This window comes from Bombus impatiens, unplaced genomic scaffold (assembly GCF_000188095.3).
Source record: "Bombus impatiens unplaced genomic scaffold, BIMP_2.2 scf_0504, whole genome shotgun sequence".
In the NCBI taxonomy this organism is placed as follows: Eukaryota; Metazoa; Arthropoda; class Insecta; order Hymenoptera; family Apidae; genus Bombus; species Bombus impatiens.
Genome location: NT_176923.1, coordinates 167,159 through 183,645, shown reverse-complemented (window position 1 = coordinate 183,645; position 16,487 = coordinate 167,159). Strand labels below are relative to the sequence as shown.

Sequence of the window (16,487 nt, the reverse complement as noted above, 5' to 3'; positions counted from 1 at the left end):
TCTCTCTCTTTCTTCTCTTCTTTCTTCGAAGAAAATCATGTTCAAAGCAACTTGTAAAAGCACTTCCTAAGACAAGAGATAGCAAAAAGTAGACGGTGGTATATATTAAAGACGCTAGCATAACTTTGATGGTACAGAGAGAATGTGGGGAGAAGATGGCAAGTACGTTTCACAAGACCACGAAAGTCAAACCAAAAGACAGAGCCAAGGTACCGAGAGTGAAATAAGTGTAAGAGGATGGAGAATAGAGAAAGGAGAAGAGCAGTTCGTAATGATTGGCACACGGATATACGTGCATGTTCATCGTGAGGGGTGAGAAGTTTGAATAGGTTGCCGAGGGCGTAACAACGTCGTAGGCCTTGTATACCTTGCTTCGCTTCACCTCGCATCGCTATATACGACCAAGTACAATATAACTCTCTCCTTTCTCTTGTCGCTACCGTCTGACATAGCGGCCCTGAGCAATGGACGAGTTTAGAACTAGCGACCTAAGCTTTATCTACGAACCGCCGTTCAGGTTAACGAAACAAAGAGCTAGCACGCTGCGAAGTGTGCTCTTTCGTCCGTTAACAACGGTATTCTCGATGCTTTTCCCTACTGTTTTCGGCGACCTCTTGAAAATTTCAATTTTTCCTATCCTCTTCTCGTGTTTCTGCCCCTACCTCGCATTCTCCTCGTACATACTCTCGTTTCTTTGTGATTTTCGTGTTTTCTTTGTGAACTTTGAAAACCGCGCCAATATAAAATTGGACTTATCGTATCAAGTTGCGCGCTTCCATATACCACGGTCTACAAGCTTGACGCGTTTCACAATATTTTATCTTAATGGCAATGGCAATAATATTAACATAATAGCGTGTAATGGAATAGTCACTTTCCTCGCATAGAACGTTTCCTGTACACAATTTTTAAACTATAGCTTAGATCTAAGTGCACTTTTATGACCGGCGACTTATCACTTCCATAAATTCTTTAACCCTCCATTACTTACTTCTAACCGCTTTCTTGCGTTTTATGAGTTTACGACATTTTACGATTAATCGAATTTTTGTCGCGCACTCACCTTCGCTTACGAGGCTCCCAAGAGCGAGACGGATAAGAACTTGGGAATTGCACAAAAGTGACATACGACGAACCTGTCCTTTCGCTGTGTTTAATCGTTCGTTAATCAAACTTTTTAAACTATTTTCTATAAGTAAACTTCTCCGCTACATATTCTTCGATCCGGTGTTATTATCGTAGAAGGCAAAATTGCGAATACTTTTACTACGCCTTTAACTATAGAAAATAACGCTTTAACCGTTCAACTAAGATCTCGGATACCGAAAGTCGCGAAAGTTTGAATACGGGTCGAAGACGTGGCTGTCGATTGATTCGGACACTCGTCTTCTAATTTAATTTCGACAGCAACGATATGCAGTTCGTAGTTACCGCTGCTGCTGCTACTGCCGGTATATTGGAGTAAACATTACACAGTTCGCATCGTTCGATGTACAGTTAGCCGGACATTGTGCTCGGTAAGTTTGCTCGCATAGTTGTGTCCAGATACGGCATCTCTGCGCATGCATCTTCCTTCGAGTTTGCTGCTCTAATCTTCTGCGAAACAGCTGCGCGATATTGGAACGGCATGCAAGGTGTATACTGCGCAAGGACAAAATTCACGGAGTAATTAACGAGCAAACAATCTCTGAAAAAGCCACGATCGCGATACAAGAAAAAGATATCGATGAATTTTTGCTGTAGAATTAGTCGAATCTTATTTATCTCTCGACTTCGCTGACGAAGACAGGACCACGGGAAAATGGAAAGAGCATACGAGTGTTCCTGCTGTTACAGCAGAGTAGAAATCCTCAATATCACGCCTCACTTACCGAAAGGCAGTAGTTTTCCTATCGTAACTCTATGCATTCAAAGAAGTTTGATGGGAAAGTAATATGCTCTTTCTTTCAGAGTTACTTTTTTTCTTTGTTTCTTCGCTAAGTTACTCTGACGTTGTTACGGGTCAAAATAATTATATTTCGTTCCATTCGTTGTTTTTTTTTTTTTTTTTTACCTTTCTCTCGACGACATCGACTATATAATATATTACCTTTTTATTTTGTAATCTTTTGCGCATCTTTTGTGCTTAATCTATAATCAGATCAGAATGCATCATCGAGTTTCATTTTCTTCAACGTTTCTCGTTCGTTCTTCGTTATAAAATATTCCGAAGTGTTGGAATTCCTAATAAATTTGAAGGATTTAAATTTTTCTTCGCCAAGCTACCCCTTAATCCTGCAAGTTATTAACTTTCCAACTGACCTGACGTTCGAGGCATTCCTCCTTCTAGAAGAAAGCTACTTCTAGCTCCATAAATAATCGAGACTGTAGTAGAAGCTACGCAGTTGCGAAGTTTACAACTAATACTACCGTTCGGTTCTCACTTTTGCAACAAAGAATAAATTAACTCGCTAGGAGTCTTACTCCCGGTCTTATTCGCGTCCATAAATGGCAAATTCCTAAATTTATAAATGGATCTTGATAAAAAATTGCCATACTTTTCCGAATCGAATTACATTCAGTTTAAAAGCGATATTATCTGCGTATTGACGTATACGTACTTTTTTTCAAACGACATAAGTTTAAAATGAAATAAACCAAGTATGGACGAACGTTTAAGCACGAACGAACAGAGTGACAGTTTCTGGAAATACTGCGATCAACTTCGGTTAGAATCGCAATTACCAGCAACGACGTCGACAGACTAATTGTAATAGCACTAATTGTAATAGATCAATGGCAACCTAGAAATCCTATGTCTAGACAGCTTTATATTTAGCATTGCGTCGAAGCAAGTTCGTCCGTTTTAATTGGCGTGTCTTGAGAATAACTTGAAAGTGGAAAAATAACTATCCATACAGCTAGAACGTTCATACTGAAACGACATGATCCGAGTACCTATATTCGCCTGAGTACTTTTACGAGTATGTATCGTGCTGGATACGATATCTCTGTAGAATATTGTAAATCGTGCAGAACGTAACAGGATGGTCAAAAGGTGGAAAGGCTGATGAATTCGAAACGAAGTATAAACTTCCAAAGGAAGTAATCTTGAGATCCCATACGGTTCGTGTCAAGGGTGTAATTGGAGCCTGAAGGCAATCACGAGATTATCTCGGACATCGTTCGCTTGTCATGTCTCTCGACACCCCTTACACGCTACTGCCTTCCGGTAGAAACAAAGGTACCCAGAGGAAGCTTCATTAAGCCGTCGCTCTACCAACAAAGCGCCGATAGTTTCGGTTAAATTGTTAAATGAAATGCAGGTCAGCTATAAATACAGCGATCTATCGATGGAAACTTTGACATCGGCCATTTGCGTTTACAGCGCTCGACTTCCTCGGATAAACCCGGACAATATACGCTCAAGTGGTTAATCTTTATCGTTCGAACTCTCTGAACTCTAAACTTTAGAATATTTTGTTGGTATTGGTCATCGTAAGACTGACGGAGATCGAATATACGTTAAACATTTATTAGACCGTAGATTGCCATAAAGTTATCACCGATTGCCAGAGCAATGGCATTCGAGCAGAGTGAAGTTAAAAAAGCAGCGGCCGTCATATGTAACGTTTAAAATGAATTTTATAGCGCGTAATCGTTCGGGACGGTTGAATTCTCGCAAGTAAATTTGATTTTCCGCTCGGCGTTACTGACGTGCGGATAATGGCCAATATGGACCTCGAAAGTGACCCGCTCCCTACAACGTTAACACCCTAATAGCTTTCTCGTAATAATCGGCATAAAGCAACGAATCTGCCTTTCTCTCGTTAGCGCCACTAGTGTCGCGTATCTCTATTTAAAGTACTTCCTCGAACCTCTTACTTCTTTCTTTGAAGATCAAATGGAACGAAATGACTCGTACGTTGGAATTCGTAGCGAAATATTTTCGACGTCGAAAAATAGGTCAGTTACCGATTATAAGCATGTACATGTATACGACTAAAGAGACATCGTATAAAGCCGAATAGCTTTCGGTTCAAGCGATTTTCAAAGTCCTATTCCGCTTTTTCGCTGTCTGTTCTTTCTATGGAAGGAATACGGAAGAAAGCGACAACGAACAACTGGAAATCCATTTAGCTGTAAATTGCTACTCGTTCGCTTTAACCGCGAGCGAGGCAGGACAAGAAAATGCTCCACTGTTTCTACATGCTCGTATATTTAGAACACGCAAAAAGTCACTGTTGCTTTGAACGAAAATACGGAGAATAATACACGTACCGCGTATATCTGATTTAATCGTAACGATTATTATTTAATCTTTATCCGTGATTTAAACAATGTACATACACGTATACGTACGTGAAATGGAAAATTTATGAGCCGACAAATAACATTTCGGCATAGCGTAGTAAAACACTTCGCAATCGAACTATGCACGTTGATCGTCCAGTTTCTTCGGCGAGTGATCGAGTCATACGGTCGCGTAAAACGAAACGAGCAGTTAATCACTTTAAATGGAATGAAATATAAAATTTCGATGAGCTTACGTGCGTGAATACACGAAGGATTTTCCGGCAGTATATTGACATTTTACATACATTTTCACTCGATGGAAAAAGCGTCGTATGTATTCGACACAGCATAAACTACGAAACCCTCTTTTACGACTCGTTTTTATGCGACTACGCGAACAAGACACTTACATGCCACATTTTTCACGCAAATTCTTCCGTTAAACGTTGAAAGATGCCATTCGCGTAAAAGTATTTTTGTGTAAGTAGGTAATATTTTTAATTTCAATCTCTGCTAGAACCGAATTTTAGATAAACGCATTACGTTTGAAATAAATCTTCGTTTTACGTTGTCCGGATCACCGAGATGTACATTGTACGTACATCTATCGTTTATGGATTACAGAAACTACGAAAAGATCCATAGAGCGTAGGTTAAAAGACGGTTTAGATGGCAAACGATAGCAGACACAGCAAAACCGCATCATTTCCGATTTACCGTAGCATCAAAGACCTTCTGTTGTTTCCGTGACTCGGTCAGAGAAGAAAGCCAGCTGTTCGTGTCATATCGGGGTAATTCGATGTGTATGGCTAAACAATGTTTCTTTCGTCGTCTGATCATTCGCTCTTTCAAAGCGCTGTCGAGACTGTCATTCAAAAAACGCGCAACACGCGAAGGAAATGTTACAATTTTCAGTTTAGTATACTCTATGGCATATTCTTCTTCCTATTTGCCTCTGTTTGCAATGTAAATTCAGCGTATGGCGCATCGAGAGATAAAATAATATAGAAACTAGAGACTCGAAAAATAAAAGTCCTGTCTCGACAATTATTAAATATCTTTGTTTCGTTTTCCGTTTCGTCAGCTGGAATCATACGGAAAAAACGAGCGTAGACTGCGGAACACGGAGGCTATCCAACTGATGTCGTTGTGATTGTCTTCCTTTCGAGTTATTGCGTTCTCCGAGCGACCTATTTCGTTATTCGCGTTTGTCACTTTACCGTAAAAGTGAAGTATGAAAATTGATAAAAAAATCAGCCGTCAAACAGAAGTCGCAACAGTCTAAATTGGTCTGGACGAACCGAGGCTTTCCCAATTGCATAGATCCTGCGTCGTTGATGGCGCCAGGCGACACTCGTTTATTTCGTTAGAAAATTGAGACGTATATTATTATAATGAGGGAAATAGGAAGCAGAGAAACGGTATATCGTGAAAAGAAAAACAGAGGCGAAGGGACGGGAAGGGGAGCAAAGGAGGGAAGAAGGAGCGAGACGGAGAATCAAGATAAAGGTGAAAACGACGATGTCCGGAACTTCAACGTCAACAATTTCCGTCTACGTTTCTACTTTTTAATTACAGAGTCGCGTGAGCCTCTGGCATTCGCAGCGGACGACGACAGTCGCGCTTGACGAGGCTGCCTCCGCTTGAATCCCCCATTCACGCCATTTTTTGCGGTCTTCCCATTACCGAGATTGTGTGTCTTTCGCTTATTCTCCCTTCGTTATGTCTTCTACTCTTCGGCCTCGGCAACTTAACGATCTACTCCCATCCTCCCCTCTAAACCACCAACGAGAACCGAAACGCCTGCATCTCTCTTATAACTGTTTTTATACATGTACGTGTACGTACGTAAGTCCAGTTCCAAGCTCGCAGTATTTTCGCCGAGTCTTTCTTCGATGCTCGTCCTTTCGTATACGTATACGTAAGAAGACGTCGACAAGTATGGCATTTTTTCTTTTTTTTTTTTTTTTTGAAAAATCAATCTCGAACCTCGCGCATTTCTTTCGAAAAATAAATAACGCGGTTTCGGAGGAATTGTCGAATTACGTAGATTTTTCTGATCCAGATTCCGGAACTTTTGCAAGGGGAAACGAAATTCTAGAAACAATCGTTAAAAATGTACTGAAAAAATCGGTAAGGAAACGTACGATGCATCCGAATGAGATCTTTTTGACTATGTACATTTGATTCGATTTGGATCAGCGTTCTACAGAAGAGCGATTCTTTACAGGTGTAAAATGCGGCCTCTTGTTTGATGGTAACTCGTCTTTCGTCTGAACGTTATCGGAAAATTAAAATGTCAGTATAAAGGTAATTCTTCCCTCTCGGGAAGAGACCAGGATAAAACTTCGTCTTATTCTTTCTATTCTAGAAAGACGATATATTAAACTTGTCTTAAGATCTCTCTATTTGTTCGAAACTTTATGTTTCCAGTTTGCAATTATAGCCAACGTAGGAATATGTTTCCTGTTATTTGTTATCTCAGGGTCTGTCATTTTATGCGGCGTAGCTGTGAGACACAGTAGTTTCTTTACTTGAAACCTTTCCGCTTGTTCCGCTGTATTTTGTAAATAGATTGTTTATCTATAAATAAGAATAACGTTAATAGCGATTAAAGAAAGGTTGAAGGTAAAACTATCGATTTATTCTACTATTTTTAGCTCTTTTTCATTCTGATTCTCCATTCTTCTTTCGTCCGACGAATTCATAGATTTTTCTCAGAAAGTAATGGTATGCAACGTTATCTAAAGGAAGATCGTTAAAATATCTCCGCGGAATAACTCTTACTAGTACGTATTTCTTGGGTCGGCAATGCCGGCATGCGTTTCCAATTAAGGTTTACACAAAAGTATAGAGACACTCGGAAACCGGCATCCGAGTGTCCTTAGAACCTCGACAGAGGAACCTTTCAATAATGTCTCCGTATGCACAGAAGAGGATAGAAATCCTTTCTAAATGAATTGTTCTATCTATTATTCACGAGTTAGGCGTCATTCGTGTGTCGTTTTCAGAACGACAGAATCTATTATTAAGAATTTCTTTCAAATTCCTTACGCGTGTTGTCAACGTAATAACTAAATATAAGAGAAATTCGCACAATTGGTTACAATGAGTTAAGGGGTTCTATCAGAGACTTTGCCAGCGTTACGTTGGAACAAGGCATCAAATGCGACAACAAGCGCACTTGCTGGATGTTAGTAGCTGTGCTTCTACGCGCGCAACAGCATACTCGAAAGGATGGCTACGGTAAATTTTAGGGGGAATTCGAATACACAATAGGGACACCAGCCCTCGTCCTTAAAGTTACATAATACGAGATCCTTGTAAGTACGCAGTAACGAATAGCTAGGTCCTTTGCTTGCTTCGTTTAAATGGTCCTTTTAAACACCAAAGTTGAATAATTCTATTGCATTCTGTATTGTTGTTATTTTATAATGTGTTGTTATTTTATAATGTGTTCGAGCGATAGAACCTTTAAACCTTTAGGCTGGCATATCTCGTCGAATCGCGTTGGAAGTGGCTTCGTTAAACATCGGCTAAAATTCAAGTAGTTGGCCGAAATTCCGTATTAAAAGCCACGCGCATACGATGCACGGACATAGTGTTGCACTTTCGAAACATCCTTGGCACGAAATAAACAGAAATGCTTCGTTCCGTGACTCCCTCCGGAGCAGGTTTTTGTGTGTAAGAAAGTTTTTTCATTAGTCTCGAGCAACCTGAGATACACGAATACGTCGAAATACATGGACAGCATCGCAATTTCTCTGTGACTGTATTATTTGATCGTATTAGTTTTCGTTCGTTTCGAAACATCATCGCTTTCGCGCACGTAATAGATAGAAGAAGATAACATAATTATTTTGAAATTCCTTGATAACCGGTTGATTTAATGCGATATGAACGATAACACACTTAGTAGCTGATCGCATATTCGCAAATAATTAGTTCAGATTTCAATTTTCCTAAATAACAAAGGTATTTGACATCGGCCGCACTCGCGGCAGGAAATAGACTGCAGTTTTAACTTTCTGATTATCCGTATAATTCGATTTGAGCTGCGAGGGAGTTTGGTGTTCGACCGGTTCTTTAGTTACGTTCACGGAGGTTTCCACATTACGGAATCGCGAACACGTACCGAATGCGGTCGGCCGTAATTCACGATCGAAATTGAAAGAGTTTTTTTCCAGCTGCGAACAAATGAGATCAGGGAAACGAACCGACTGACAATGGATTGCGAGTTCTTACATCTTTCTTGGATAGCTATCGACCATGCACCGTAAAAACTTTTGATTAACTTGACTATTTCGCAACGAGCGTTACATAGTAAACACATACGTTTCGTCTAGGTATTCTCTCGTACGCATACGTATAAACGTACACCTATAAACGTCGCAACTTTCTAAGAAATTTCCTAACAAGGGTTGAAGCAACTTTTAAGGACGAATAGACGGAGCTCGTTTAAAATATCTGGTTAACTGCACTCGCGATAACAATGCCGCCGGGTGAAACGGATATTCGATACCACTCGTTAAATTTTATTTGTGGAAATAAATTTTCAAAAATATAATTACTTAACGTTGTACGTTAATATTCGCATTAACGAATTTTCAAACTATTCTTTAGTTTAAAAGTAAAAAATGCTCGAACCTTTCTCTCGTATAAATCGATAATTCAACCATCTAGGTGTGCTGAGCGTTTTTATTAAAATAGAAATGGGGAGAATCGACACTAAAAATTACACAAACTGCCTACTTCTCTTACAAATATTGACATTTAGTGTAATAACAGAAGGAGTAATTGGAAATTGTCATTGTCTAATTAAAAACGTAGTAGCTTGAATCCACAGAGGTTTGTAGCTAAAACAAGCAAAGTGTCAAGTAGAGGTTGTGTCGGCTTCGCTCGAGGCTGTCATCGACCATGTTTGAATTACATCATAGCTAATTAATATCGATGTTTTCTAAAATATTCTGTTTCTTATACGGAAACCAGCGATCAATATAACCTTTTGAAATGTAAACGCCTGAAAGACGAAACAAGGGCAATTAGAAAAAGGTCGTCGGAACCAGGAAGCTTCGAAGAAATATACTTTTTCCACGGTTTCAAACGCAACGATAAATTGGCTGATACCAGCTTGATAAAACTTGCCATTGATCTCTTTGTAAGGAGAGATCAAACGTTACATATTTGTAGAAATCCTTGCTACGTATACTGTTAGATCGTTGAAATATAATTACGTACAAAAACGTGGACAGTGAATCGAATCGTACAAAAAATAGTAAAACGGTGCAGTGGTGGCAGTCAAAGTATGTGTCTCTTAAACGATTCTTAATTTTGTATGGATCGGTATTTCAATTGCTACGATGTTTATACGTATAATACATTACATTATGGACACTTATATCCTAGGAAAGGTAAAGTTAATCGTATAACTTTGTTGTTATTGTTACATATTTGAACAAAATATTATTGTTGTCATCATTGTGAACTTGGAACGTATCAATTACCAATTGATCGTTGAAATTTCATTGAACTACGAATGAGAATGTCTCGAACGATACTGTATAGAGCATAATACGACAATACAAACTATATTATAAACAGACGATCGGTATCACGTTTGTCACCCGTTTATAGTTACCTACGATCGACAAATATACATGTACATGTACAGCAACTCTGTACCAACCCGTCCTATGCACCAAGGATAAGCCTGTGCAAATAGTGACATTAATTGCCTACGCGTCGTCCTATTTGCATGCCATTATTCAGAATAATTGATGACTATTGGTAGCCTATGCGTTGAAACTCATTACCATATTTAACGTACCGATGCGTTGTTTCACACATACTTGTCACTTTCGAAAATTCTTTAATCCGTTCTTTGATGATCATTTGATCGCGTTTGGAAACCTTTCTCTCATCCGTATTTTTGTATTCTCTCATGAGTATTCTCTCTCATGAGTATTTCTCTCATGAGTATTTTTTCTCAGTTGATCCTCCTCTATCTGTCAACGATCGATATCATCGTATTTGATCAAATTTATATTCAAAAATACACATTTATGAAAGTGCAAGTAATATAAAAGTAAAGAAAGAACAAATTTTTTCGATGAAATTAAAAAATGAGCATTAATATAATTTAGTTATATCGTTTGTCGAAATAATTGCAAGATCGAGTACATGTATGTAATATCAAAAAAAAAGGGGGGGGGGAGCATACGCTTGATCCATCGTATATTTAAGTTCGAATTTCCCGGGATAGTACAATGCAGTGCCGCAAACAGAATGTAGCGACGAAATGCACACAATGTAGCGACCAGCGTATAGTTGCAGAACATCGATTCGCCTTCGGTCCGTTTTTTCACATACACAAGGAAGGTGCGTACGCGATCATAGGCGCGAACGGTGGCGTAACTCGAATGTAGTGGGGGGTTGTCTCCGAGAGAAAACAAAAAAGATCGAAGGGTGGGCAGTACCATATTGAGGAGTCGGAGAGTGCAAATCAAGAAGTGAGAGTGTTGCCAGCGTGTCGTGAGAGTGTGGTTCGCGTGAGAGAGAGAGAGAGAGAGAGAGAGAGAGAGCGTTGGATCTATTGTGACGAGAATTACAAGTTAACTATTGCGTTGTCTAGACCATAATAGATTATTGCGATAAATCAACATCTGAACAATCCATTCATCGTAAATAAATCATCATTATACTACGATACTACATGTGCATATGTATATATGTATATATGTACATACATTATCTACATATTTAAAGTTCGATGAGCAGTGGATTACACTAGAGTAGACAATATTGACGTAAGATTTTAAAATACGATATAAAATTTTCTTAATACAGTATTCGGCGATGCTTCTTTTTAATTTTCGTTGATTCCGTTTCAACGAGCGGCATATTGAAATTAAATGAAAAGAAGTCAATGATTAAAATATAGCATCAAAGAACGGTGAACAATGGTGATTCGAATGGCGCAACTAGAGCATTGTATGACCCAATTTTGATGAGATTGCGATCAGGTGACCGTAAAAGCTGTGCAGGGAGAATGTCAAAGAGAATTGCTTGGAATTCGAACGCCTGTTCAACTTGGTATCGTATTTACGATACTGCTGCTTCGCCCAGTAAATGCTTTGTTGTACGACGTCGTTTGCCGTGGGTAGAGGAAATAACTGTAACCCTGTAGCCAAGTTCAAAACTCGCTTCGCCGCGCTGCGGGCAAAACCTTATTCTCTCTCTCTCTCTCTTCCTCTCTTTCTCTCTCTTTCACTCTCTTCCTTGCTTTTTTCTTATGCGACCTAAAATTTAAGGCACCTATACCTTTGTTGCTATCGTTGGTATTTTTCATTTTGAAGAAGGTAAAATTTCAATTTTATTTCGTCATTTCGTTCGTGTATGCCGTCGACGTAATTTTAAGGTGCAGTTACACAAAATAAGCTGAGAAAGATTTTTAGAATTTTCGTAAAACTCAGCGTGCGCTTGTAAGCAGAAAGCGAGCATTACACGTATGATATTTAACGAGAGAGATAATACGTAACGAGTAAAAGAGCAGAAAGCCTGAGGTGCCGAAAGACGCTCATATCGTTCATACGGTAAAGGCTGGAGCAAGACGACGAAGGAACTAAAAAATCTCGACCGTTGGAAATTTGGTGCAACAGATTCAAAACTGTCAATCGGAAATCCCATTGGCGAACAGAGAAGTGCGGCAGGGAAATGTTTTGGTGCTTCGTCGAAGCGTCGAATGACGCGACGATGGGTATTTTCTAGCTGGTTTCTGCATTCCATGCAGTTTGTGTTGTAGAGATCACGTAGAACCGAGTAAATAGAGAAAGAGACTAACGGGAAAGAGAAGAAGGACCGACAATGGTTGCACGATGCACAAACCATCAGGATTCGGACAATTGCCTTCACCATCTCATTTGTCGACCATTGTTTCACGCGTGATAGATTTCGTTCATCGAACTTTCCACCAATCGCTTTTTGATTATCCTAATTCGAATAAAACGACCATACGTACATATTTAATCGATCGCGATAAACGATACCGTACTACCTACCGATATATGCATTTAATTTTATCGTATACTATAAAAATGCTTCAAATAGTATTAAAATCTTTTTGATAAAAAATATTTGAAAAACAATGTTTTCATAAAAAATGAACGCAAAATCTCAAGTAGTTCCTTTTTAAAAGCAAAATGAAAACAACGCGAAAATTGATCAAACGCTATAAAATAACGGACGATTGTTCGCGAGACGAGAATAGATAATGAAACCTAAATACCAACAAACTCGGAATAAGTGGTAGATTTACGACGACGATGCGCTCCGAAAATTTTGAATATTTATGTCTAGCCATCTTCGAACTTTCTGGAAGCGAATCGTGTCTCTGCAGACAGTCAGCTCTGATATCAGAAGCCAATATATCACCCCCTTCAAGAATAAAGCTCGTCCTCCTCGACTTGCAAGATCAAGGAACTCTTCCATCTAAAAACGAAGGAAATTTATGAGAGTACGTTACTCCGGTTAAATCTGTAAGTCGACTATACATATATTTGTACACTTGTTACTAATTAAACATCAATCAATTTTCGTTTGCTCTTTACTTTGGGGACAAGAAGAAGAACAAGGGTACTAAATCCGAAGCACTCAGATGCTCGCCTCTTTTTAAACCTTTGTCTAAAATCTGTATAGAACTTCGAATAAAAAGCTTCTCCTATTAATTTCGAACAATTACGTAAAGCAGAAAGCTTCAGTTTCTAGATGAATTTCAAAGAACCTGCATTAGTATTTCGTGGAAATTGTCGTTACCGTGGAAAAAGGAACCGTGTTTCATCGGAAAGTACCTAAATACATATATGATATATCTTATTACGTCGATATTTCATAAGTTACCAGTTTTTTTTTAGTGGATCTCGCTAATTTGTTTTAGCAAAACCTACCGATGCATGGGTAAGCGATTCACATGGAAAGTAGCGTATCTCGCACAATCAGATTGATCGTTGCCAAACTTTATATAAGTTTTTGTTTTATTGGAATATCTGTTGAATATTTCAATATAAAATTTGCTCGGAAAGCCCAGTTTTTTCTGAAATAAATGAAAAATGAAATGATTCGATCGATTCCTGTCACTTTTACTCAATATCCCCACTATAAACAATCTCCGTGAAAACATGAAATATTAGAATCGATGTTACCTGAAAATACATTCATCGTGCAATAAGAAGCAATGTAAAACACGGCGAATTCTCCTGCTGCTGTCTCGACGTGAATTCCGCGGAAGCTTCGCAGAGATGCTTTCGCTAATGGCAGCTAAAAACACGTTGAAAAGCTGGCTATACGACACGTTAACGAACATTACGCGCTACTATATTACTACTACTAAGCATACCGTAATATCTAGCTCGGTATAACGCGAAAGCATCGTTGTACGCTAGTTCTAATCGAATAACAAGAATTTCTAACGATAGTTTGCTAAATACACCGATAGCGATAGATAATTTTTGATCGGTGTCTTATTCCCTACATGATTTGGATATTAGCGACTCTACTGTGCGCTCGATGAATACACCTAAGGCCGAACAGAGCACATTTCTGGCGGATAAATTTGTATTTATACGGAAACGTAAGGACAGTTTTGTCGGTGACCAAATGTTGAACCTTCTTGGCTAGCTGCATGAATATTTCACGGGAAGAGACCGCAGTGATGCGTTAGAGGTGACATAGATCTTCGCCGGCCCGACTTTGTCGCTTTTGTCACCAGTCTGGAGATTGTAAAAATCGTTGAATAGTCTATTCAGCTGTATTAGATGTCGCTGAAAGCTGTTTCGTTTCGCCAGCGAAACAAAGGCATCGAAACTATGGACACAAACGCTATTCGCAAGAATTAGCGTAGTAGCTGCGGTCTCGTTTCGAGCAAAAATGTTCGCGATCACCTCCCGCGAACTATTCCTTTGACAAATCTTTCACGAATAATTTAATACGAATCGCAAATCTTTCTTGCAATTCTCTACATCATTGATGAATTTGATTAGTTTCGAGGAAACAATGATTTATTTTTTCAATCTATTCTTTTTTATCTTTGCCCAATCTAATTGAAACCGAAAATGTCAGGCATAGCGTTAAAATTCACGGGTTCTCGGTTATATTTTTCACCGATAACAAATGGATATAAAGAATAAAGCAAAGGTGAATGCTGCGATAAAAAATTACTGCCACGACCAATCGCATGTCGCGAGATACTCGTACGATATACTTACATACGTTGCGGTATCGTTATACCAACTTTCATGTAGATATTACAACTTTGTCTTTTACCTTTATTTTTAATATATTATAACTTAATCTAGATGGACGAAAACAAAATGCGCGAAAAACTATCGTTAATGAACGAATGAGGTTGAAAGGTAACTAGAAGAGAAATAGAATGCCAAATAGATAAAAATGCAATAGAAGCCGTTTTATGACCGCAGAAAGTATAAAAGAGCGCAGCAGTGGCTAGATATATGTAATTGTGCAACATTTGTAGTATCATTTTTTAAGATACGTCAGAGATTTTTAGAAAGAAAAGAAGCTATAAAACCAGTGAACAATTTCTATCTTTCGATTAATCGTTCGTAGTCGCGCGATCTGAATTTCGCACTTACATACAATTACCATTTCGACAATTACCATATGTATGTTCTTAAATACTAGGCAATCGTCTTGCGCGACGCTTTCGTTAACTTTGAAATTTATGATCGATTTATTACCTACATACATAGATATGCGAAGTAAGTCAGGAGTGGCGTCTTAAAGTCTCAAAGTAATAGCACATCAAACTAAAGTTGAGAACATTAAAAGATTTATTTTCACTTTCTTTACGCAAACGGATTTTAAACATCGTCGTGTATTCGACCTTGTGACACATTTATCGAAGACGGAAACTATGACAACTAAGATTATAGTTATTAGAGGTAACCGGCCAAGATTCTCATAAATATCCGTTACAGAATTTCGAAATGAGATTGTCGGACAATTCATTTTCCTCATAAATTTTTATGAATTGGACTACTTCGAATCCGCGAAACTTACTTTCGTTTCTAGAAGGAGAAGCACGTGCTCGGCGTACAAACGACCTCCGACGAGTCGGTGACGAGATTTTTTTTCCTTCGATAACGCACAGACCACCATGTTCCTTGGTTCACAAAGCAGAATTAACGACAATTGTCCTCGAGCGAGTCAAAGATCTCACCAATCGGAACCAACAGGACCGCTCATTTTTATGTCGTATAACGCGTTAAATAAATGTTCATTCGAGAGAAACGCGCGGTGCAATCATACAAGTCGCGACACTCTATTTGGAATTGTAGTTTCCGAAAAAATAGAAATAGGACAAGAACGAAAGACGAATGTGTCGATGTGTGAAACGGCGATAACGTACAGTTCCGCCCACGAATCTTTTTCACTATTCGACATCACCGATTCCTCGTTAGTCCGACTCGATTCTTTTTCCTTTCACACGCTTCTACTACCGCGGTCATTTCAATTTCAAGATCGCGATCCTACTTTTACGTCAACAGGGGAATAGATGACATTGATATAAAATCGATTTTCCAGCGTGTGCAGGCCCTGTCATTATCGTAGTTTGACAAATTGACATATGATAATCGCTTGGTTTGTCCTCATTTTTTCCTTAACGCAATAATTTTTGTTCGACTTTTAGTGACAAAATACATTTTATTCAAATTTACGTATCGTTTCCTTTTTTAATGTCGCCGTAACGATGTGGCAAAATTACAAAATTTCGCCTACAGAGATTCTATTGAAATCTTAAGATGCTGTTTTGTAAAAACAAAAACGTGTAGTTTTACGTTCGTGAACCGCGTCGCTTTCACTGCTATTGTTGCAATTCGAAAATAAATTGAGATCACACGTGGCTTTATATCAGGATTATTCTATAGAGATATTTCGCATGTGTAAAATTTAAAAAATCACCAACGAGTAACAAAAATCGAATAATACCTTTACGATACAAAAGATTCAAAGAACGTATCGACGTTTCTTCCGTTTATTTTGTCGTTTGCTTCTACGCTATACTAGTTTTACGAACGTCTCCAATACGATAAATGCAACAGCTAAAACGTTTTTAACACTATCGTTGTTGCATTTGTTGGTCGCGTTTCGTTCAAACTGGTAGATGCTTACGTGGTTTGCATAGAGTCTTCCTTCGT

General features: G+C 38.7%; 2 protein-coding genes across 6 annotated transcripts in view; one reads left to right on the top strand and one right to left on the bottom strand.

Moving 5' to 3' along the window:
- LOC100750202 (tubulin glycylase 3A-like) overlaps positions 1-15,993 on the bottom strand; it is a 33,564-nt gene extending 17,571 nt beyond the window's left edge. For 3 of the 4 annotated variants that reach the window (XM_024369008.2, XM_012387998.3, XM_033321820.1), the window contains exon 1: positions 15,349-15,993. The gene's annotated coding sequence lies outside the window, so the exon portion shown is untranslated. The remainder of the gene's footprint in view (positions 1-15,348) is intronic. The other variant, XM_033321821.1, reaches the window with a different exon arrangement.
- The window catches only part of LOC100749362 (lysosomal acid glucosylceramidase), a 36,146-nt gene that overhangs the window by 3,519 nt on the left and 16,140 nt on the right, over positions 1-16,487 (top strand). The window lies entirely within an intron of this gene.